Source organism: Pseudophryne corroboree, chromosome 4 (genome assembly GCF_028390025.1).
Source record: "Pseudophryne corroboree isolate aPseCor3 chromosome 4, aPseCor3.hap2, whole genome shotgun sequence".
Lineage (NCBI taxonomy): Eukaryota > Metazoa > Chordata > Amphibia > Anura > Myobatrachidae > Pseudophryne > Pseudophryne corroboree.
The window spans coordinates 26,781,301-26,802,463 of NC_086447.1; the positions used below are offsets into that span (position 1 = coordinate 26,781,301).

The 21,163-nt window shown below is 31.9% G+C and overlaps 28 non-coding genes across 28 annotated transcripts; all 28 read right to left on the minus strand.

The window, feature by feature from the left end:
• Positions 1-96: 96 nt before the first annotated feature.
• TRNAV-CAC (transfer RNA valine (anticodon CAC)) lies at positions 97-169 on the minus strand. The gene has a single exon. It is a non-coding gene; the product is annotated as a tRNA-Val (tRNA).
• Positions 170-1,758: 1,589 nt separating this feature from the next.
• On the minus strand, positions 1,759-1,831 carry TRNAV-AAC (transfer RNA valine (anticodon AAC)). The gene has a single exon. It is a non-coding gene; the product is annotated as a tRNA-Val (tRNA).
• A 428-nt stretch (positions 1,832-2,259) lies between these two features.
• On the minus strand, positions 2,260-2,332 carry TRNAV-CAC (transfer RNA valine (anticodon CAC)). The gene has a single exon. It is a non-coding gene; the product is annotated as a tRNA-Val (tRNA).
• A 650-nt stretch (positions 2,333-2,982) lies between these two features.
• Positions 2,983-3,055, minus strand: TRNAM-CAU (transfer RNA methionine (anticodon CAU)). Its single transcript has one exon. It is a non-coding gene; the product is annotated as a tRNA-Met (tRNA).
• An 868-nt stretch (positions 3,056-3,923) lies between these two features.
• On the minus strand, positions 3,924-3,996 carry TRNAV-AAC (transfer RNA valine (anticodon AAC)). Its single transcript has one exon. It is a non-coding gene; the product is annotated as a tRNA-Val (tRNA).
• Positions 3,997-4,423: 427 nt separating this feature from the next.
• Positions 4,424-4,496, minus strand: TRNAV-CAC (transfer RNA valine (anticodon CAC)). Its single transcript has one exon. It is a non-coding gene; the product is annotated as a tRNA-Val (tRNA).
• An 868-nt stretch (positions 4,497-5,364) lies between these two features.
• TRNAV-AAC (transfer RNA valine (anticodon AAC)) lies at positions 5,365-5,437 on the minus strand. The gene has a single exon. It is a non-coding gene; the product is annotated as a tRNA-Val (tRNA).
• A 427-nt stretch (positions 5,438-5,864) lies between these two features.
• On the minus strand, positions 5,865-5,937 carry TRNAV-CAC (transfer RNA valine (anticodon CAC)). Its single transcript has one exon. It is a non-coding gene; the product is annotated as a tRNA-Val (tRNA).
• Positions 5,938-6,805: 868 nt separating this feature from the next.
• Positions 6,806-6,878, minus strand: TRNAV-AAC (transfer RNA valine (anticodon AAC)). Its single transcript has one exon. It is a non-coding gene; the product is annotated as a tRNA-Val (tRNA).
• Positions 6,879-7,306: 428 nt separating this feature from the next.
• On the minus strand, positions 7,307-7,379 carry TRNAV-CAC (transfer RNA valine (anticodon CAC)). The gene has a single exon. It is a non-coding gene; the product is annotated as a tRNA-Val (tRNA).
• An 868-nt stretch (positions 7,380-8,247) lies between these two features.
• TRNAV-AAC (transfer RNA valine (anticodon AAC)) lies at positions 8,248-8,320 on the minus strand. Its single transcript has one exon. It is a non-coding gene; the product is annotated as a tRNA-Val (tRNA).
• Positions 8,321-8,747: 427 nt separating this feature from the next.
• Positions 8,748-8,820, minus strand: TRNAV-CAC (transfer RNA valine (anticodon CAC)). The gene has a single exon. It is a non-coding gene; the product is annotated as a tRNA-Val (tRNA).
• Positions 8,821-9,689: 869 nt separating this feature from the next.
• Positions 9,690-9,762, minus strand: TRNAV-AAC (transfer RNA valine (anticodon AAC)). Its single transcript has one exon. It is a non-coding gene; the product is annotated as a tRNA-Val (tRNA).
• Positions 9,763-10,190: 428 nt separating this feature from the next.
• Positions 10,191-10,263, minus strand: TRNAV-CAC (transfer RNA valine (anticodon CAC)). Its single transcript has one exon. It is a non-coding gene; the product is annotated as a tRNA-Val (tRNA).
• Positions 10,264-11,633: 1,370 nt separating this feature from the next.
• On the minus strand, positions 11,634-11,706 carry TRNAV-AAC (transfer RNA valine (anticodon AAC)). The gene has a single exon. It is a non-coding gene; the product is annotated as a tRNA-Val (tRNA).
• A 428-nt stretch (positions 11,707-12,134) lies between these two features.
• TRNAV-CAC (transfer RNA valine (anticodon CAC)) lies at positions 12,135-12,207 on the minus strand. Its single transcript has one exon. It is a non-coding gene; the product is annotated as a tRNA-Val (tRNA).
• An 869-nt stretch (positions 12,208-13,076) lies between these two features.
• TRNAV-AAC (transfer RNA valine (anticodon AAC)) lies at positions 13,077-13,149 on the minus strand. Its single transcript has one exon. It is a non-coding gene; the product is annotated as a tRNA-Val (tRNA).
• A 649-nt stretch (positions 13,150-13,798) lies between these two features.
• On the minus strand, positions 13,799-13,871 carry TRNAV-AAC (transfer RNA valine (anticodon AAC)). The gene has a single exon. It is a non-coding gene; the product is annotated as a tRNA-Val (tRNA).
• A 428-nt stretch (positions 13,872-14,299) lies between these two features.
• On the minus strand, positions 14,300-14,372 carry TRNAV-CAC (transfer RNA valine (anticodon CAC)). The gene has a single exon. It is a non-coding gene; the product is annotated as a tRNA-Val (tRNA).
• Positions 14,373-15,240: 868 nt separating this feature from the next.
• Positions 15,241-15,313, minus strand: TRNAV-AAC (transfer RNA valine (anticodon AAC)). The gene has a single exon. It is a non-coding gene; the product is annotated as a tRNA-Val (tRNA).
• A 428-nt stretch (positions 15,314-15,741) lies between these two features.
• On the minus strand, positions 15,742-15,814 carry TRNAV-CAC (transfer RNA valine (anticodon CAC)). The gene has a single exon. It is a non-coding gene; the product is annotated as a tRNA-Val (tRNA).
• An 869-nt stretch (positions 15,815-16,683) lies between these two features.
• TRNAV-AAC (transfer RNA valine (anticodon AAC)) lies at positions 16,684-16,756 on the minus strand. Its single transcript has one exon. It is a non-coding gene; the product is annotated as a tRNA-Val (tRNA).
• A 428-nt stretch (positions 16,757-17,184) lies between these two features.
• Positions 17,185-17,257, minus strand: TRNAV-CAC (transfer RNA valine (anticodon CAC)). The gene has a single exon. It is a non-coding gene; the product is annotated as a tRNA-Val (tRNA).
• An 868-nt stretch (positions 17,258-18,125) lies between these two features.
• Positions 18,126-18,198, minus strand: TRNAV-AAC (transfer RNA valine (anticodon AAC)). The gene has a single exon. It is a non-coding gene; the product is annotated as a tRNA-Val (tRNA).
• A 428-nt stretch (positions 18,199-18,626) lies between these two features.
• Positions 18,627-18,699, minus strand: TRNAV-CAC (transfer RNA valine (anticodon CAC)). Its single transcript has one exon. It is a non-coding gene; the product is annotated as a tRNA-Val (tRNA).
• Positions 18,700-19,568: 869 nt separating this feature from the next.
• Positions 19,569-19,641, minus strand: TRNAV-AAC (transfer RNA valine (anticodon AAC)). Its single transcript has one exon. It is a non-coding gene; the product is annotated as a tRNA-Val (tRNA).
• Positions 19,642-20,069: 428 nt separating this feature from the next.
• Positions 20,070-20,142, minus strand: TRNAV-CAC (transfer RNA valine (anticodon CAC)). Its single transcript has one exon. It is a non-coding gene; the product is annotated as a tRNA-Val (tRNA).
• An 868-nt stretch (positions 20,143-21,010) lies between these two features.
• Positions 21,011-21,083, minus strand: TRNAV-AAC (transfer RNA valine (anticodon AAC)). Its single transcript has one exon. It is a non-coding gene; the product is annotated as a tRNA-Val (tRNA).
• Between the last annotated feature and the right edge of the window lie 80 nt (positions 21,084-21,163).

The following is a 21,163-nucleotide window of genomic DNA, read 5'->3' on the forward strand; positions in this document are numbered from 1 at the left end:
AATATGATTTTTGCTTGCTTTTTCATTGAGCAATGCAACAGTAGATAGTTATCAAAATATAAATTATTGAATTCAAAGTGTTTAGGTAACAAAATGTGTTTCTGCCCAGTTTTGAACTGGGGATCTTTCGCGTGTGAGGCGAACGTGATAACCACTACACTACAGAAACTACATGGAAACAGCATCTCCCGCCATCCAATAAAAAATGATCTTTGACATACATTATGGCATTCTGAAATAAACTTTTTATATGATTGCATTTTTATTTGGCATTTCAACCAAAAATCCCTTGTTTTAAAATTCTAAAGAAAACAGCATATTTCTGCCCAGTTTCGAACTGGGCACCTTTTGTGTTTTAGGCGAATGTGATAACCACTACAATACAGAACTGACTTTTGAAGATCTCATCACTATGGAGTCGGAAAGTACCATTGGCAAACCGTTTTCTTAGAATTTTTTTTTCTAAACTTATTTTTCTATTTTCTAATAATTTCTATGCTATTTTTTCCACTTTGCATTTCAAGAGGACACATTTACTTATTAATAGTTCTGATTATTGTATTTACTAAAAAAATATTTTTTTAATGTATTTCTGACCAATTTTGAAGGGGGACCTTATGCATATTGGGTAAATGTGAATAACTCTACACTACAGGTACTTCATGAATGCAACACCATCCAATATGCATGGTAGAAGGGAAATTGACTTTTGATATTCTGCAATATGATTTTTGCTTGCTTTTTCATTGAGCAATGCAACAGTAGATAGTTATCAAAATATAAATTATTGAATTTAAAGTGTTTAGGTAACAAAAAATGTTCTTCCCAGTTTTGAACTGAGGACCTTTCGCGTGTGAGGGGAACCTGATAACCACTACACTACAGAAACTACATGGAAACAGCATCTCCTGCCATCCAATAAAAAATGATCTTTGACATACATTATGGCATTCTGAAAGAAACTTTTTATATGATTGCATTTTTATTTGGCATTTCAACCAAAAATCCCTTGTTTTAAAATTCTAAAGATAACAGCACATTTCTGCCCAGTTTCGAACTGGGGACCTTTTGTGTTTTAGGCGAATGTGATAACCACTACAATACAGAAACTGACTTTTGAAGATCTCATCACTATGGAGTCGGGAAGTACCATTGGCAAACCGTTTTCATAGAATTTTTTTTTCTAAACTTATTTTTCTATTTTCTAATAATTTCTATGCTATTTTTTCCACTTTGCATTTCAAGAGGACACATTCACTTATTAATAGTTCTGATCATTGTATTTAATAAAAAAAATCTATTTTTAATGTATTTCTGACCAATTTTGAAGGGGAACCTTATGCATATTCGCTAAATGTGAATAATACTACACTACAGGTATTTCATGAATGCAACACCATCCAATATGCATGGTAGAAGGGAAATTGACTTTTGATATTCTGCAATATGATTTTTTGCTTGCTTTTTCATTGAGCAATGCAACAGTATATATTTATCAAAATATAAATTATTGAATTCAAAGTGTTTAGTTAACAAAATATGTTTCTGCCAATTTCGAACTGGGGACCTTTCACGTGTGAGGCAAACATGAAATCACTACACTACAGATACTACATGAAAAATTTGCGACCATCATCCAATAAAAAATGATCTTTGACATTCAGTATGGCATGCTAAAATAAATTTTTTATCTGATTGTATTTTTATTGAGCATTTTACCCAAAAATTCATTGTTTTAAAATTCTAAAGCTAAAAGATTGTTTCTGCCCAGTTTCGAACTGGGGACCTTTCGCGTGTTAGGCGAACGTGATAACCACTACACTACAGAAACTGACTCTCGTGGATCCCATCACTATCTAGTCTGGAAGTACAAATGACACATGCTTTTCTTAGAAATATAATTTTTTCTAAACTTTTTTCCTATTTTCTAATAATTTTGACGCTATTTTTCCACTTTGCATTTCAAGAGGACACATTCACTTATTATCAATTCTGATCATTGTATTTACTAAAAAAATATTTTTTAATGTATTTCTGACCAATTTTGAAGGGGCACCTTATGCATATTGGGTAAATGTGAATAACTCTACACTACAGGTACTTCATGAATGCAACACCATCCAATATGCATGGTAGAAGGGAAATTGACTTTTGATATTCTGCAATATGATTTTTGCTTGCTTTTTCATTGAGCAATGCAACAGTAGATAGTTATCAAAATATAAATTATTGAATTCAAAGTGTTTAGGTAACAAAATGTGTTTCTGCCCAGTTTTGAACTGGGGATCTTTCGCGTGTGAGGCGAACGTGATAACCACTACACTACAGAAACTACATGGAAACAGCATCTCCCGCCATCCAATAAAAAATGATCTTTGACATACATTATGGCATTCTGAAATAAACTTTTTATATGATTGCATTTTTATTTGGCATTTCAACCAAAAATCATTTGTTTTAAAATTCTAAAGAAAACAGCATATTTCTGCCCAGTTTCGAACTGGGCACCTTTTGTGTTTTAGGCGAATGTGATAACCACTACAATACAGAAACTGACTTTTGAAGATCTCATCACTATGGAGTCGGAAAGTACCATTGGCAAACCGTTTTCTTAGAATTTTTTTTTCTAAACTTATTTTTCTATTTTCTAATAATTTCTATGCTATTTTTTCCACTTTGCATTTCAAGAGGACACATTCACTTATTAATAGTTCTGATCATTGTATTTAATAAAAAAAATCTATTTTTAATGTATTTCTGACCAATTTTGAAGGGGAACCTTATGCATATTCGCTAAATGTGAATAACTCTACACTACAGGTACTTCATGAATGCAACACCATCCAATATGCATGGTAGAAGGGAAATTGACTTTTGATATTCTGCAATATGATTTTTGCTTGCTTTTTCATTGAGCAATGCAACAGTAGATAGTTATCAAAATATAAATTATTGAATTCAAAGTGTTTAGGTAACAAAATATGTTTCTGCCCAGTTTCGAACTAGGGACCTTTCGCGTATGAGGCAAACGTGATAACCACTACACTACAGAAACTACATAAAAACAGCATCTCCCGCCATCCAATAAAAAATGATCTTTAAAATACATTATGGCATTCTGAAATAAACTTTTTATATGATTGCATTTTTACTTGGCATTTCAACCAAAAATCCCTTGTTTTAAAATTCTAAAGATAAAAGCACATTTCTGCCCAGTTTTGAACTGGGGACCTTTTGTGTTTTAGGCGAATGTGATAACCACTACAATACAGAAACTGACTTTTGAAGATCTCATCACTATGGAGTCGGGAAGTACCATTGGCAAACCGTTTTCATAGAATTTTTTTTTCTAAACTTATTTTTCTATTTTCTAATAATTTCTATGCTATTTTGTCCTCTTTGCATTTCAAGAGGACACATTCACTTATTAATAGTTCTGATCATTGTATTTAATAAAAAAATCTATTTTTAATGTTTTTCTGACCAATTTTGAAGGGGAACCTTATGCATATTGGCTAAATGTGAATAATACTACACTACAGGTACTTCATGAATGCAACACCATCCAATATGCATGGTAGAAGGGAAATTGACTTTTGATATTCTGCAATATGATTTTTTGCTTGCTTTTTCATTGAGCAATGCAACAGTATATATTTATCAAAATATAAATTATTGAATTCAAAGTGTTTAGGTAACAAAATATGTTTCTGCCAATTTCGAACTGGGGACCTTTCACGTGTGAGGCAAACATGAAATCACTACACTACAGATACTACATGAAAAATTTGCGACCATCATCCAATAAAAAATGATCTTTGAAATTCAGTATGGCATGCTAAAATAAACTTTTTATCTGATTGTATTTTTATTGAGCATTTTACCCAAAAATTCATTGTTTTAAAATTCTAAAGCTAAAAGATTGTTTCTGCCCAGTTTCGAACTGGGGACCTTTCGCGTGTTAGGCGAACGTGATAACCACTACACTACAGAAACTGACTCTTGTGGATCCCATCACTATCTAGTCTGGAAGTACAAATGACACATGCTTTTCTTAGAAATATAATTTTTTCTAAACTTTTTTCCTATTTTCTAATAATTTTGACGCTATTTTTCCACTTTGCATTTCAAGAGGACACATTCACTTATTATCAATTCTGATCATTGTATTTACTAAAAATTTTTTTTTTATGTATTTCTGACCAATTTTGAAGGGGGACCTTATGCATATTGGGTAAATGTGAATAACTCTACACTACAGGTACTTCATGAATGTAACACCATCCAATATGCATGGTAGAAGGGAAATTGACTTTTGATATTCTGCAATATGATTTTTGCTTGCTTTTTCATTGAGCAATGCAACAGTAGATAGTTATCAAAATATAAATTATTGAATTCAAAGAGTTTAGGTAACAAAATATGTTTCTGCCCAGTTTCGAACTGGGGATCTTTCGCGTGTGAGGCAAACGTGAAAACCACTATACTACAGAAACTACATGAAAACAGCATCTCCCGCCATCCAATAAAAAATGATCTTTGACATACATTATGGCATTCTGAAATAAACTTTTTATATGATTGCATTTTTATTTGGCATTTCAACCAAAAATCCCTTGTTTTAAAATTCTAAAGATAACAGCACATTTCTGCCCAGTTTCGAACTGGGGACCTTTTGTGTTTTAGGCGAATGTGATAACCACTACAATACAGAAACTGACTTTTGAAGATCTCATCACTATGGAGTCGGGAAGTACCATTGGCAAACCGTTTTCATAGAATTTTTTTTTCTAAACTTATTTTTCTATTTTCTAATAATTTCTATGCTATTTTGTCCACTTTGCATTTCAAGAGGACACATTCACTTATTAATAGTTCTGATCATTGTATTTAATAAAAAAATCTATTTTTAATATATTTCTGACCAATTTTGAAGGGGAACCTTATGCATATTGGCTAAATGTGAATAATACTACACTACAGGTACTTCATGAATGCAACACCATCCAATATGCATGGTAGAAGGGAAATTGACTTTTGATATTCTGCAATATGATTTTTTGCTTGCCTTTTCATTGAGCAATGCAACAGTATATAGTTATCAAAATATAAATTATTGAATTCAAAGCGTTTATGTAACAAAATATGTTTTTGCCAATTTTGAACTGGGGACCTTTCACGTGTGAGGCAAACATGAAATCACTACACTACAGATACTACATGAAAAATTTGCGACCATCACCCAATAAAAAATGATCTTTGACATTCAGTATGGCATGCTAAAATAAACTTTTTATCTGATTGTATTTTTATTGAGCATTTTACCCAAAAATTCATTGTTTTAAAATTCTAAAGCTAAAAGATTGTTTCTGCCCAGTTTCAAACTGGGGACCTTTCGCGTGTTAGGTGAACGTGATAACCACTACACTACAGAAACTGACTCTTGAGAATCCCATCACTATCTAGTCTGGAAGTACAAATGACACATGCTTTTCTTAGAAATATAATTTTTTCTAAACTTTTTTCCTATTTTCTAATAATTTTGACGCTATTTTTCCACTTTGCATTTCAAGAGGACACATTCACTTATTATCAATTCTGATCATTGTATTTACTAAAAAAATTTTTTTTATGTATTTCTGACCAATTTTGAAGGGGGACCTTATGCATATTGGGTAAATGTGAATAACTCTACACTACAGGTACTTCATGAATGTAACACCATCCAATATGCATGGTAGAAGGGAAATTGACTTTTGATATTCTGCAATATGATTTTTGCTTGCTTTTTCATTGAGCAATGCAACAGTAGATAGTTATCAAAATATAAATTATTGAATTCAAAGAGTTTAGGTAACAAAATATGTTTCTGCCCAGTTTCGAACTGGGGATCTTTCGTGTGTGAGGCAAACGTGATAACCACTACACTACAGAAACTACATGAAAACAGCATCTCCCGCCATCCAATAAAAAATGATCTTTGACATACATTATGGCATTCTGAAATAAACTTTTTATATGATTGCATTTTTATTTGGCATTTCAACCAAAAATCCCTTGTTTTAAAATTCTAAAGATAACAGCACATTTCTGCCCAGTTTCGAACTGGGGACCTTTTGTGTTTTAGGCGAATGTGATAACCACTACAATACAGAAACTGACTTTTGAAGATCTCATCACTATGGAGTCGGGAAGTACCATTGGCAAACCGTTTTCATAGAATTTTTTTTTCTAAACTTATTTTTCTATTTTCTAATAATTTCTATGCTATTTTGTCCACTTTGCATTTCAAGAGGACACATTCACTTATTAATAGTTCTGATCATTGTATTTAATAAAAAAATCTATTTTTAATATATTTCTGACCAATTTTGAAGGGGAACCTTATGCATATTGGCTAAATGTGAATAATACTACACTACAGGTACTTCATGAATGCAACACCATCCAATATGCATGGTAGAAGGGAAATTGACTTTTGATATTCTGCAATATGATTTTTTGCTTGCTTTTTCATTGAGCAATGCAACAGTATATAGTTATCAAAATATAAATTATTGAATTCAAAGCGTTTATGTAACAAAATATGTTTTTGCCAATTTTGAACTGGGGACCTTTCACGTGTGAGGCAAACATGAAATCACTACACTACAGATACTACATGAAAAATTTGCGACCATCACCCAATAAAAAATGATATTTGACATTCAGTATGGCATGCTAAAATAAACTTTTTATCTGATTGTATTTTTATTGAGCATTTTACCCAAAAATTCATTGTTTTAAAATTCTAAAGCTAAAAGATTGTTTCTGCCCAGTTTCAAACTGGGGACCTTTCGCGTGTTAGGTGAACGTGATAACCACTACACTACAGAAACTGACTCTCGAGAATCCCATCACTATCTAGTCTGGAAGTACAAATGACACATGCTTTTCTTAGAAATATAATTTTTTCTAAACTTTTTTCCTATTTTCTAATAATTTTGACGCTATTTTTCCACTTTGCATTTCAAGAGGACACATTCACTTATTATCAATTCTGATCATTGTATTTACTAAAAAAATATTTTTTAATGTATTTCTGACCAATTTTGAAGGGGGACCTTATGCATATTGGGTAAATGTGAATAACTCTACACTACAGGTACTTCATGAATGCAACACCATCCAATATGCATGGTAGAAGGGAAATTGACTTTTGATATTCTGCAATATGATTTTTGCTTGCTTTTTCATTGAGCAATGCAACAGTAGATAGTTATCAAAATATAAATTATTGAATTCAAAGTGTTTAGGTAACAAAATATGTTTCTGCCCAGTTTTGAACTGAGGATCTTTCGCGTGTGAGGCAAACGTGATAACCACTACACTACAGAAACTACATGGAAACAGCATCTCCCGCCATCCAATAAAAAATGATCTTTGACATACATTATGGCATTCTGAAATAAACTTTTTATATGATTGCATTTTTATTTGGCATTTCAACCAAAAATCCCTTGTTTTAAAATTCTAAAGATAACAGCACATTTCTGCCCAATTTCGAACTGGGGACCTTTTGTGTTTTAGGCGAATGTGATAACCACTACAATACAGAAACTGACTTTTGAAGATCTCATCACTATGGAGTCGGGAAGTACCATTGGCAAACCGTTTTCATAGAATTTTTTTTTCTAAACTTATTTTTCTATTTTCTAATAATTTCTATGCTATTTTGTCCACTTTGCATTTCAAGAGGACACATTCACTTATTAATAGTTCTGATCATTGTATTTAATAAAAAAATCTATTTTTAATGTATTTCTGACCAATTTTGAAGGGGAACCTTATGCATATTGGCTAAATGTGAATAATACTACACTACAGGTACTTCATGAATGCAACACCATCCAATATGCATGGTAGAAGGGAAATTGACTTTTGATATTCTGCAATATGATTTTTTGCTTGCTTTTTCATTGAGCAATGCAACAGTATATAGTTATCAAAATATAAATTATTGAATTCAAAGTGTTTAGGTAACAAAATATGTTTCTGCCAATTTCGAACTGGGGACCTTTCACGTGTGAGGCAAACATGAAATCACCACACTACAGATACTACATGAAAAATTTGCGACCATCATCCTATAAAAAATGATCTTTGACATTCAGTATGGCATGCTAAAATAAACTTTTTATCTGATTGTATTTTTATTGAGCATTTTACCCAAAAATTCATTGTTTTAAAATTCTAAAGCTAAAAGATTGTTTCTGCCCAGTTTTGAACTGGGGACCTTTCGCGTGTTAGGCGAACGTGATAACCACTACACTACAGAAACTGACTCTCAAGAATCCCATCACTATCTAGTCTGGAAGTACAAATGACACATGCTTTTCTTAGAAATATAATTTTTTCTAAACTTTTTTTCCTATTTTCTAATAATTTTGACGCTATTTTTCCACTTTGCATTTCAAGAGGACACATTCACTTATTATCAATTCTGATCATTGTATTTACTAAAAAAAATCTTTTTTTAATGTATTTCTGACCAATTTTGAAGGGGGACCTTATGCATATTGGGTAAATGTGAATAACTCTACACTACAGGTACTTCATGAATGCAACACCATCCAATATGCATGGTAGAAGGGAAATTGACTTTTGATATTCTGCAATATGATTTTTGCTTGCTTTTTCATTGAGCAATGCAACAGTAGTTATCAAAATATAAATTATTGAATTCAAAGTGTTTAGGTAACAAAATATGTTTCTGCCCAGTTTTGAACTGAGGACCTTTCGCGTGTGAGGCGAAAGTGATAACCACTACACTACAGAAACTACATGGAAACAGCGTCTCCCGCCATCCAATAACAAAATGATCTTTGACATACATTATGGCATTCTGAAATAAACTTTTTATATGATTGCATTTTTATTTGGCATTTCAACCAAAAATCCCTTGTTTTAAAATTCTAAAGATAACAGCACATTTCTGCCCAGTTTCGAACTGGGGACCTTTTGTGTTTTAGGCGAATGTGATAACCACTACAATACAGAAACTGACTTTTGAAGATCTCATCACTATGGAGTCGGGAAGTACCATTGGCAAACCGTTTTCATAGAATTTTTTTTTCTAAACTTATTTTTCTATTTTCTAATAATTTCTATGCTATTTTGTCCACTTTGCATTTCAAGAGGACACATTCACTTATTAATAGTTCTGATCATTGTATTTAATAAAAAAATCTATTTTTAATATATTTCTGACCAATTTTGAAGGGGAACCTTATGCATATTGGCTAAATGTGAATAATACTACACTACAGGTACTTCATGAATGCAACACCATCCAATATGCATGGTAGAAGGGAAATTGACTTTTGATATTCTGCAATATGATTTTTTGCTTGCTTTTTCATTGAGCAATGCAACAGTATATAGTTATCAAAATATAAATTATTGAATTCAAAGCGTTTATGTAACAAAATATGTTTTTGCCAATTTTGAACTGGGGACCTTTCACGTGTGAGGCAAACATGAAATCACTACACTACAGATACTACATGAAAAATTTGCGACCATCACCCAATAAAAAATGATATTTGACATTCAGTATGGCATGCTAAAATAAACTTTTTATCTGATTGTATTTTTATTGAGCATTTTACCCAAAAATTCATTGTTTTAAAATTCTAAAGCTAAAAGATTGTTTCTGCCCAGTTTCAAACTGGGGACCTTTCGCGTGTTAGGTGAACGTGATAACCACTACACTACAGAAACTGACTCTCGAGAATCCCATCACTATCTAGTCTGGAAGTACAAATGACACATGCTTTTCTTAGAAATATAATTTTTTCTAAACTTTTTTCCTATTTTCTAATAATTTTGACGCTATTTTTCCACTTTGCATTTCAAGAGGACACATTCACTTATTATCAATTCTGATCATTGTATTTACTAAAAAAATATTTTTTAATGTATTTCTGACCAATTTTGAAGGGGGACCTTATGCATATTGGGTAAATGTGAATAAATCTACACTACAGGTACTTCATGAATGCAACACCATCCAATATGCATGGTAGAAGGGAAATTGACTTTTGATATTCTGCAATATGATTTTTGCTTGCTTTTTCATTGAGCAATGCAACAGTAGATAGTTATCAAAATATAAATTATTGAATTCAAAGTGTTTAGGTAACAAAATATGTTTCTGCCCAGTTTTGAACTGAGGATCTTTCGCGTGTGAGGCAAACGTGATAACCACTACACTACAGAAACTACATGGAAACAGCATCTCCCGCCATCCAATAAAAAATGATCTTTGACATACATTATGGCATTCTGAAATAAACTTTTTATATGATTGCATTTTTATTTGGCATTTCAACCAAAAATCCCTTGTTTTAAAATTCTAAAGATAACAGCACATTTCTGCCCAATTTCGAACTGGGGACCTTTTGTGTTTTAGGCGAATGTGATAACCACTACAATACAGAAACTGACTTTTGAAGATCTCATCACTATGGAGTCGGGAAGTACCATTGGCAAACCGTTTTCATAGAATTTTTTTTTCTAAACTTATTTTTCTATTTTCTAATAATTTCTATGCTATTTTGTCCACTTTGCATTTCAAGAGGACACATTCACTTATTAATAGTTCTGATCATTGTATTTAATAAAAAAATCTATTTTTAATGTATTTCTGACCAATTTTGAAGGGGAACCTTATGCATATTGGCTAAATGTGAATAATACTACACTACAGGTACTTCATGAATGCAACACCATCCAATATGCATGGTAGAAGGGAAATTGACTTTTGATATTCTGCAATATGATTTTTTGCTTGCTTTTTCATTGAGCAATGCAACAGTATATAGTTATCAAAATATAAATTATTGAATTCAAAGCGTTTATGTAACAAAATATGTTTTTGCCAATTTTGAACTGGGGACCTTTCGCGTGTTAAGCGAATGTGATAACCACTACACTACAGAAACTGACTCTCGTGGAGCCCATCACTATCTAGTATGGAAGTACAAATGACACATGCTTTTCTTAGAAATATAATTTTTTCTAAACTTTTTTCCTATTTTCTAATAATTTTGACGCTATTTTTCCACTTTGCATTTCAAGAGGACACATTCACTTATTATCAATTCTGATCATTGTATTTACTAAAAAAATATTTTTTAATGTATTTCTGACCAATTTTGAAGGGGGACCTTATGCATATTGGGTAAATGTGAATAACTCTACACTACAGGTACTTCATGAATGCAACACCATCCAATATGCATGGTAGAAGGGAAATTGACTTTTGATATTCTGCAATAAGATTTTTTTGCTTGCTTTTTCATTGAGCAATGCAACAGTATATATTTATCAAAATATAAATTATTGAATTCAAAGCGTTTATGTAACAAAATATGTTTTTGCCAATTTCGAACTGGGGACCTTTCATGTGTGAGGCAAACATGAAATCACTACACTACAGATACTACATGAAAAATTTGCGACCATCATCCAATAAAAAATGATCTTTGACATTCAGTATGGCATGCTAAAATAAACTGTTTATCTGATTGTATTTTTATTGAGCATTTTACCCAAAAATTCATTGTTTTAAAATTCTAAAGCTAAAAGATTGTTTCTGCCCAGTTTCGAACTGGGGACCTTTCGCGTGTTAGGCGAACGTGATAACCACTACACTACAGAAACTGACTCTCAAGAATCCCATCACTATCTAGTCTGGAAGTACAAATGACACATGCTTTTCTTAGAAATATAATTTTTTCTAAACTTTTTTCCTATTTTCTAATAATTTTGACGCTATTTTTCCACTTTGCATTTCAGGAGGACACATTCACTTATTATCAATTCTGATCATTGTATTTACTAAAAAAATATTTTTTAATTTATTTCTGACCAATTTTGAAGGGGGACCTTATGCATATTGGGTAAATGTGAATAACTCTACACTACAGGTACTTCATGAATGCAACACCATCCAATATGCATGGTAGAAGGGAAATTGACTTTTGATATTCTGCAATATGATTTTTGCTTGCTTTTTCATTGAGCAATGCAACAGTAGATAGTTATCAAAATATAAATTATTGAATTCAAAGTGTTTAGGTAACAAAATATGTTTCTGCCCAGTTTTGAACTGAGGACCTTTCGCGTGTGAGGCGAACGTGATAACCACTACACTACAGAAACCACATGGAAACAGCATCTCCCGCCATCCAATAACAAAATGATCTTTGACATACATTATGGCATTCTGAAATAAACTTTTTATATGATTGCATTTTTATTTGGCATTTCAACCAAAAATCCCTTGTTTTAAAATTCTAAAGATAACAGCACATTTCTGCCCAGTTTCGAACTGGGGACCTTTTGTGTTTTAGGCGAATGTGATAACCACTACAATACAGAAACTGACTTTTGAAGATCTCATCACTATGGAGTCGGGAAGTACCATTGGCAAACCGTTTTCATAGAATTTTTTTTTCTAAACTTATTTTTCTATTTTCTAATAATTTCTATGCTATTTTTTCCACTTTGCATTTCAAGAGGACACATTCACTTATTAATAGTTCTGATCATTGTATTTAATAAAAAAATCTATTTTTAATATATTTCTGACCAATTTTGAAGGGAAACCTTATGCATATTGGCTAAATGTGAATAATACTACACTACAGGTACTTCATGAATGCAACACCATCCAATATGCATGGTAGAAGGGAAATTGACTTTTGATATTCTGCAATATGATTTTTTGCTTGCTTTTTCATTGAGCAATGCAACAGTATATAGTTATCAAAATATAAATTATTGAATTCAAAGTGTTTAGGTAACAAAATATGTTTCTGCCAATTTCGAACTGGGGACCTTTCACGTGTGAGGCAAACATGAAATCACTACACTACAGATACTACATGAATAATTTGCGACCATCATCCAATAAAAAATGATCTTTGACATTCAGTATGGCATGCTAAAATAAACTTTTTATCTGATTGTATTTTTATTGAGCATTTTACCCAAAAATTCATTGTTTTAAAATTCTAAAGCTAAGAGATTGTTTCTGCACAGTTTCGAACTGGGGACCTTTCGCGTGTTAAGCGAATGTGATAACCACTACACTACAGAAACTGACTCTCGTGGAGCCCATCACTATCTAGTATGGAAGTACAAATGACACATGCTTTTCTTAGAAATATAATTTTTTCTAAACTTTTTTCCTATTTTCTAATAATTTTGACGCTATTTTTCCACTTTGCATTTCAAGAGGACACATTCACTTATTATCAATTCTGATCATTGTATTTACTAAAAAAAATATTTTTTAATGTATTTCTGACCAATTTTGAAGGGGGACCTTATGCATATTGGGTAAATGTGAATGACTCTACACTACAGGTACTTCATGAATGCAACACCATCCAATATGCATGGTAGAAGGGAAATTGACTTTTGATATTCTGCAATAAGATTTTTTTGCTTGCTTTTTCATTGAGCAATGCAACAGTATATATTTATCAAAATATAAATTATTGAATTCAAAGCGTTTATGTAACAAAATATGTTTTTGCCAATTTCGAACTGGGGACCTTTCATGTGTGAGGCAAACATGAAATCACTACACTACAGATACTACATGAAAAATTTGCGACCATCATCCAATAAAAAATGATCTTTGACATTCAGTATGGTATGCTAAAATAAACTTTTTATCTGATTGTATTTTTATTGAGCATTTTACCCAAAAATTCATTGTTTTAAAATTCTAAAGCTAAAAGATTGTTTCTGCCCAGTTTCGAACTGGGGACCTTTCGCGTGTTAGGCGAACGTGATAACCACTACACTACAGAAACTGACTCTCAAGAATCCCATCACTATCTAGTCTGGAAGTACAAATGACACATGCTTTTCTTAGAAATATAATTTTTTCTAAACTTTTTTCCTATTTTCTAATAATTTTGACGCTATTTTTCCACTTTGCATTTCAGGAGGACACATTCACTTATTATCAATTCTGATCATTGTATTTACTAAAAAAATATTTTTTAATGTATTTCTGACCAATTTTGAAGGGGGACCTTATGCATATTGGGTAAATGTGAATAACTCTACACTACAGGTACTTCATGAATGCAACACCATCCAATATGCATGGTAGAAGGGAAATTGACTTTTGATATTCTGCAATATGATTTTTGCTTGCTTTTTCATTGAGCAATGCAACAGTAGATAGTTATCAAAATATAAATTATTGAATTCAAAGTGTTTAGGTAACAAAATATGTTTCTGCCCAGTTTTGAACTGAGGACCTTTCGCGTGTGAGGCGAACGTGATAACCACTACACTACAGAAACCACATGGAAACAGCATCTCCCGCCATCCAATAATAAATGATCTTTGACATACATTATGGCATTCTGAAATAAACTTTTTATATGATTGCATTTTTATTTGGCATTTCAACCAAAAATCCCTTGTTTTAAAATTCTAAAGATAACAGCACATTTCTGCCCAGTTTCGAACTGGGGACCTTTTGTGTTTTAGGCGAATGTGATAACCACTACAATACAGAAACTGACTTTTGAAGATCTCATCACTATGGAGTCGGGAAGTACCATTGGCAAACCGTTTTCATAGAATTTTTTTTTCTAAACTTATTTTTCTATTTTCTAATAATTTCTATGCTATTTTTTCCACTTTGCATTTCAAGAGGACACATTCACTTATTAATAGTTCTGATCATTGTATTTAATAAAAAAATCTATTTTTAATGTATTTCTGACCAATTTTGAAGGGGAACCTTATGCATATTGGCTAAATGTGAATAATACTACACTACAGGTACTTCATGAATGCAACACCATCCAATATGCATGGTAGAAGGGAAATTGACTTTTGATATTCTGCAATATGATTTTTTGCTTGCTTTTTCATTGAGCAATGCAACAGTATATATTTATCAAAATATAAATTATTGAATTCAAAGCGTTTAGGTAACAAAATATGTTTTTGCCAATTTCGAACTGGGGACCTTTCACGTGTGAGGCAAACATGAAATCACTACACTACAGATACTACATGAAAAATTTGCGACCATCATCCAATAAAAAATGATCTTTGACATTCAGTATGGCATGCTAAAATAAACTTTTTATCTGATTGTATTTTTATTGAGCATTTTACCCAAAAATTCATTGTTTTAAAATTCTAAAGCTAAAAGATTGTTTCTGCCCAGTTTCGAACTGGGGACCTTTCACGTGTTAGGCGAACGTGATAACCACTACACTACAGAAACTGACTCTCAAGAATCCCATCACTATCTAGTCTGGAAGTTCAAATGACACATGCTTTTCTTAGAAATATAATTTTTTCTAAACTTTTTTCCTATTTTCTAATAATTTTGACGCTATTTTTCCACTTTGCATTTCAGGAGGACACATTCACTTATTATCAATTCTGATCATTGTATTTACTAAAAAAATATTTTTTAATTTATTTCTGACCAATTTTGAAGGGGGACCTTATGCATATTGGGTAAATGTGAATAACTCTACACTACAGGTACTTCATGAATGCAACACCATCCAATATGCATGGTAGAAGGGAAATTGACTTTTGATATTCTGCAATATGATTTTTGCTTGCTTTTTCATTGAGCAATGCAACAGTAGATAGTTATCAAAATATAAATTATTGAATTCAAAGTGTTTAGGTAACAAAATATGTTTCTGCCCAGTTTTGAACTGAGGACCTTTCGCGTGTGAGGCGAACGTGATAACCACTACACTACAGAAACCACATGGAAACAGCATCTCCCGCCATCCAATAATAAATGATCTTTGACATACATTATGGCATTCTGAAATAAACTTTTTATATGATTGCATTTTTATTTGGCATTTCAACCAAAAATCCCTTGTTTTAAAATTCTAAAGATAACAGCACATTTCTGCCCAGTTTCGAACTGGGGACCTTTTGTGTTTTAGGTGAATGTGATAACCACTACAATACAGAAACTGACTTTTGAAGATCTCATCACTATGGAGTCGGGAAGTACCATTGGCAAACCGTTTTCATAGAATTTTTTTTTCTAAACTTATTTTTCTATTTTCTAATAATTTCTATGCTATTTTTTCCACTTTGCATTTCAAGAGGACACATTCACTTATTAATAGTTCTGATCATTGTATTTAATAAAAAAATCTATTTTTAATGTATTTCTGACCAATTTTGAAGGGGAACCTTATGCATATTGGCTAAATGTGAATAATACTACACTACAGGTACTTCATGAATGCAACACCATCCAATATGCATGGTAGAAGGGAAATTGACTTTTGATATTCTGCAATAAGATTTTTTTGCTTGCTTTTTCATTGAGCAATGCAACAGTATATATTTATCAAAATATAAATTATTGAATTCAAAGCGTTTATGTAACAAAATATGTTTTTGCCAATTTCGAACTGGGGACCTTTCATGTGTGAGGCAAACATGAAATCACTACACTACAGATACTACATGAAAAATTTGCGACCATCATCCAATAAAAAATGATCTTTGACATTCAGTATGGCATGCTAAAATAAACTTTTTATCTGATTGTATTTTTATTGAGCATTTTACCCAAAAATTCATTGTTTTAAAATTCTAAAGCTAAAAGATTGTTTCTGCCCAGTTTCGAACTGGGGACCTTTCGCGTGTTAGGCGAACGTGATAACCACTACACTACAGAAACTGACTCTCAAGAATTCCATCACTATCTAGTCTGGAAGTACAAATGACACATGCTTTTCTTAGAAATATAATTTTTTCTAAACTTTTTTCCTATTTTCTAATAATTTTGACGCTATTTTTCCACTTTGCATTTCAGGAGGACACATTCACTTATTATCAATTCTGATCATTGTATTTACTAAAAAAATATTTTTTAATTTATTTCTGACCAATTTTGAAGGGGGACCTTATGCATATTGGGTAAATGTGAATAACTCTACACTACAGGTACTTCATGAATGCAACACCATCCAATATGCATGGTAGAAGGGAAATTGACTTTTGATATTCTGCAATATGATTTTTGCTTGCTTTTTCATTGAGCAATGCAACAGTAGATAGTTATCAAAATATAAATTATTGAATTCAAAGTGTTTAGGTAACAAAATATGTTTCTGCCCAGTTTTGAACTGAGGACCTTTCGCGTGTGAGGCGAACGTGATAACCACTACACTACAGAAACCACATGGAAACAGCATCTCCCGCCATCCAATAATAAATGATCTTTGACATACATTATGGCATTCTGAAATAAACTTTTTATATGATTGCATTTTTATTTGGCATTTCAACCAAAAATCCCTTGTTTTAAAATTCTAAAGATAACAGCACATTTCTGCCCAGTTTCGAACTGGGGACCTTTTGTGTTTTAGGCGAATGTGATAACCACTACAATACAGAAACTGACTTTTGAAGATCTCATCACTATGGAGTCGGGAAGTACCATTGGCAAACCGTTTTCATAGAATTTTTTTTTCTAAACTTATTTTTCTATTTTCTAATAATTTCTATGCTATTTTTTCCACTTTGCATTTCAAGAGGACACATTCACTTATTAATAGTTCTGATCATTGTATTTAATAAAAAAATCTATTTTTAATGTATTTCTGACCAATTTTGAAGGGGAACCTTATGCATATTGGCTAAATGTGAATAATACTACACTACAGGTACTTCATGAATGCAACACCATCCAATATGCATGGTAGAAGGGAAATTGACTTTTGATATTCTGCAATATGATTTTTTGCTTGCTTTTTCATTGAGCAATGCAACAGTATATATTTATCAAAATATAAATTATTGAATTCAAAGCGTTTAGGTAACAAAATATGTTTTTGCCAATTTCGAACTGGGGACCTTTCACGTGTGAGGCAAACATGAAATCACTACACTACAGATACTACATGAAAAATTTGCGACCATCATCCAATAAAAAATGATCTTTGACATTCAGTATGGCATGCTAAAATAAACTTTTTATCTGATTGTATTTTTATTGAGCATTTTACCCAAAAATTCATTGTTTTATAATTCTAAAGCTAAAAGATTGTTTCTGCCCAGTTTCGAACTGGGGACCTTTCGCGTGTTAGGCGAACGTAACAACCACTACACTACAGAAACTGACTCTCGTGGATCCCACCACTATCTAGTCTGGAAGTACAAATGACACATGCTTTTCTTAGAAATATAATTTTTTCTAAACTTTTTTCCTATTTTCTAATATTTTTGACGCTATTTTTCCACTTTGCATTTCAAGAGGACACATTCACTTATTATCAATTCTGATCATTGTATTTACTAAAAAAATATTTTTTAATGTATTTCTGACCAATTTTGAAGGGGGACCTTATGCATATTGGGTAAATGTGAATAACTCTACACTACAGGTACTTCATGAATGCAACACCATCCAATATGCATGGTAGAAGGGAAATTGACTTTTGATATTCTGCAATATGATTTTTGCTTGCTTTTTCATTGAGCAATGCAACAGTAGATAGTTATCAAAATATAAATTATTGAATTCAAAGTGTTTAGGTAACAAAATATGTTTCTGCCCTGTTTCGAACTGGGGACCTTTTGCGTGTGAGGCAAACGTGATAACCACTACACTACAGAAACTACATGAAAACAGCATCTCCCGCCATCCAATAAAAAATGATCTTTGACATACATTATGGCATTCTGAAATAAACTTTTTATATGATTGCATTTTTATTTGGCATTTCAACCAAAAATCCCTTGTTTTAAAATTCTAAAGATAACAGCACATTTCTGCCCAGTTTCGAACTGGGGACCTTTTGTGTTTTAGGCGAATGTGATAACCACTACAATACAGAAACTGACTTTTGAAGATCTCATCACTATGGAGTCGGGAAGTACCATTGGCAAACCGTTTTCTTAGAATTTTTTTTTCCTAAATTTATTTTTCTATTTTCTAATAATTTCTATGCTATTTTTTCCACTTTGCATTTCAAGAGGACACATTCACTTATTAATAGTTCTGATCATTGTATTTAATAAAAAAATCTATTTTTAATGTATTTCTGACCAATTTTGAAGGGGAACCTTATGCATATTGGCTAAATGTGAATAATACTACACTACAGGTACTTCATGAATGCAACACCATCCAATATGCATGGTAGAAGGGAAATTGACTTTTGATATTCTGCAATATGATTTTTTGCTTGCTTTTTCATTGAGCAATGCAACAGTATATATTTATCAAAATATAAATTATTGAATTCAAAGTGTTTAGGTAACAAAATATGTTTCTGCCAATTTCGAACTGGGGACCTTTCACGTGTGAGGCAAACATGAAATCACTACACTACAGATACTACATGAAAAATTTGCGACCACCATCCAATAAAAAATGATCTTTGACATTCAGTATGGCATGCTAAAATAAACTTTTTATCTGATTGTATTTTTATTGAGCATTTTACCCAAAAATTCATTGTTTTAAAATTCTAAAGCTAAGAGATTGTTTCTGCCCAGTTTCGAACTGGGGACCTTTCGCGTGTTAGGCAAACGTGATTACCACTACACTACAGAAACTGACTCTCGTGGATCTCGTCACTATCTAGTCTGGAAGTACAAATGACACATGCTTTTCTTATAAATATAATTTTTTCTAAACTTTTTTCCTATTTTCTAATAATTTTGACGCTATTTTTCCACTTTGCATTTCAAGAGGACACATTCACTTATTATCAATTCTGATCATTGTATTTACTAAAAAAATATTTTTTAATGTATTTCTGACCAATTTTGAAGGGGGACCTTATGCATATTGGGTAAATGTGAATAACTCTACACTACAGGTACTTCATGAATGCAACACCATCCAATATGCATGGTAGAAGGGAAATTGACTTTTGATATTCTGCAATATGATTTTTGCTTGCTTTTTCATTGAGCAATGCAACAGTAGATAGTTATCAAAATATAAATTATTGAATTCAAAGCGTTTAGGTAACAAAATGTGTTTATGCCCAGTTTTGAACTGGGGATCTTTCGCGTGTGAGGCGAACGTGATAACCACTACACTACAGAAACTACATGGAAACAGCATCTCCCGCCATCCAATAAAAAATTATCTTTGACATACATTATGGCATTCTGAAATAAACTTTTTATATGATTGCATTTTTATTTGGCATTTCAACCAAAAATCCCTTGTTTTAAAATTCTAAAGATAACAGCACATTTCTGCTCAGTTTCGAACTGGGGACCTTTTGTGTTTTAGGCGAATGTGATAACCACTACAATACAGAAACTGACTTTTGAAGATCTCATCACTATGGAGTCGGGAAGTACCATTGGCAAACCGTTTTCATAGAATTTTTTTTTCTAAACTTATTTTTCTATTTTCTAATAATTTCTATGCTATTTTGTCCACTTTGCATTTCAAGAGGACACATTCACTTATTAATAGTTCTGATCATTGTATTTAATAAAAAAAACTATTTTTAATGTATTTCTGACCAATTTTGAAGGGGAACCTTATGCATATTGGCTAAATGTGAATAATACTACACTACAGGTACTTCATGAATGCAACACCATCCAATATGCATGGTAGAAGGGAAATTGACTTTTGATATTCTGCAATATGATTTTTTGCTTGCTTTTTCATTGAGCAATGCAACAGTATATATTTATCAAAATATAAATTATTGAATTCAAAGCGTTTATGTAACAAAATATGTTTTTGCCAATTTCGAACTGGGGACCTTTCACGTGTGAGGCAAACATGAAATCACTACACTACAGATACTACATGAATAATTTGCGATCATCATCCAATAAAAAATGATCTTTGACATTCAGTATGGCATGCTAAAATTAACTTTTTATCTGATTGTATTTTTATTGAGCATTTTACCCAAAAATTCATTGTTTTAAAATTCTAAAGCTAAGAGATTGTTTCTGCCCAGTTTCGAACTGGGGACCTTTCGCGTGTTAGGCAAACGTGATTACCACTACACTACAGAAACTGACTCTCGTGGATCTCGTCACTATCTAGTCTGGAAGTACAAATGACACATGCTTTTCTTATAAATATAATTTTTTCTAA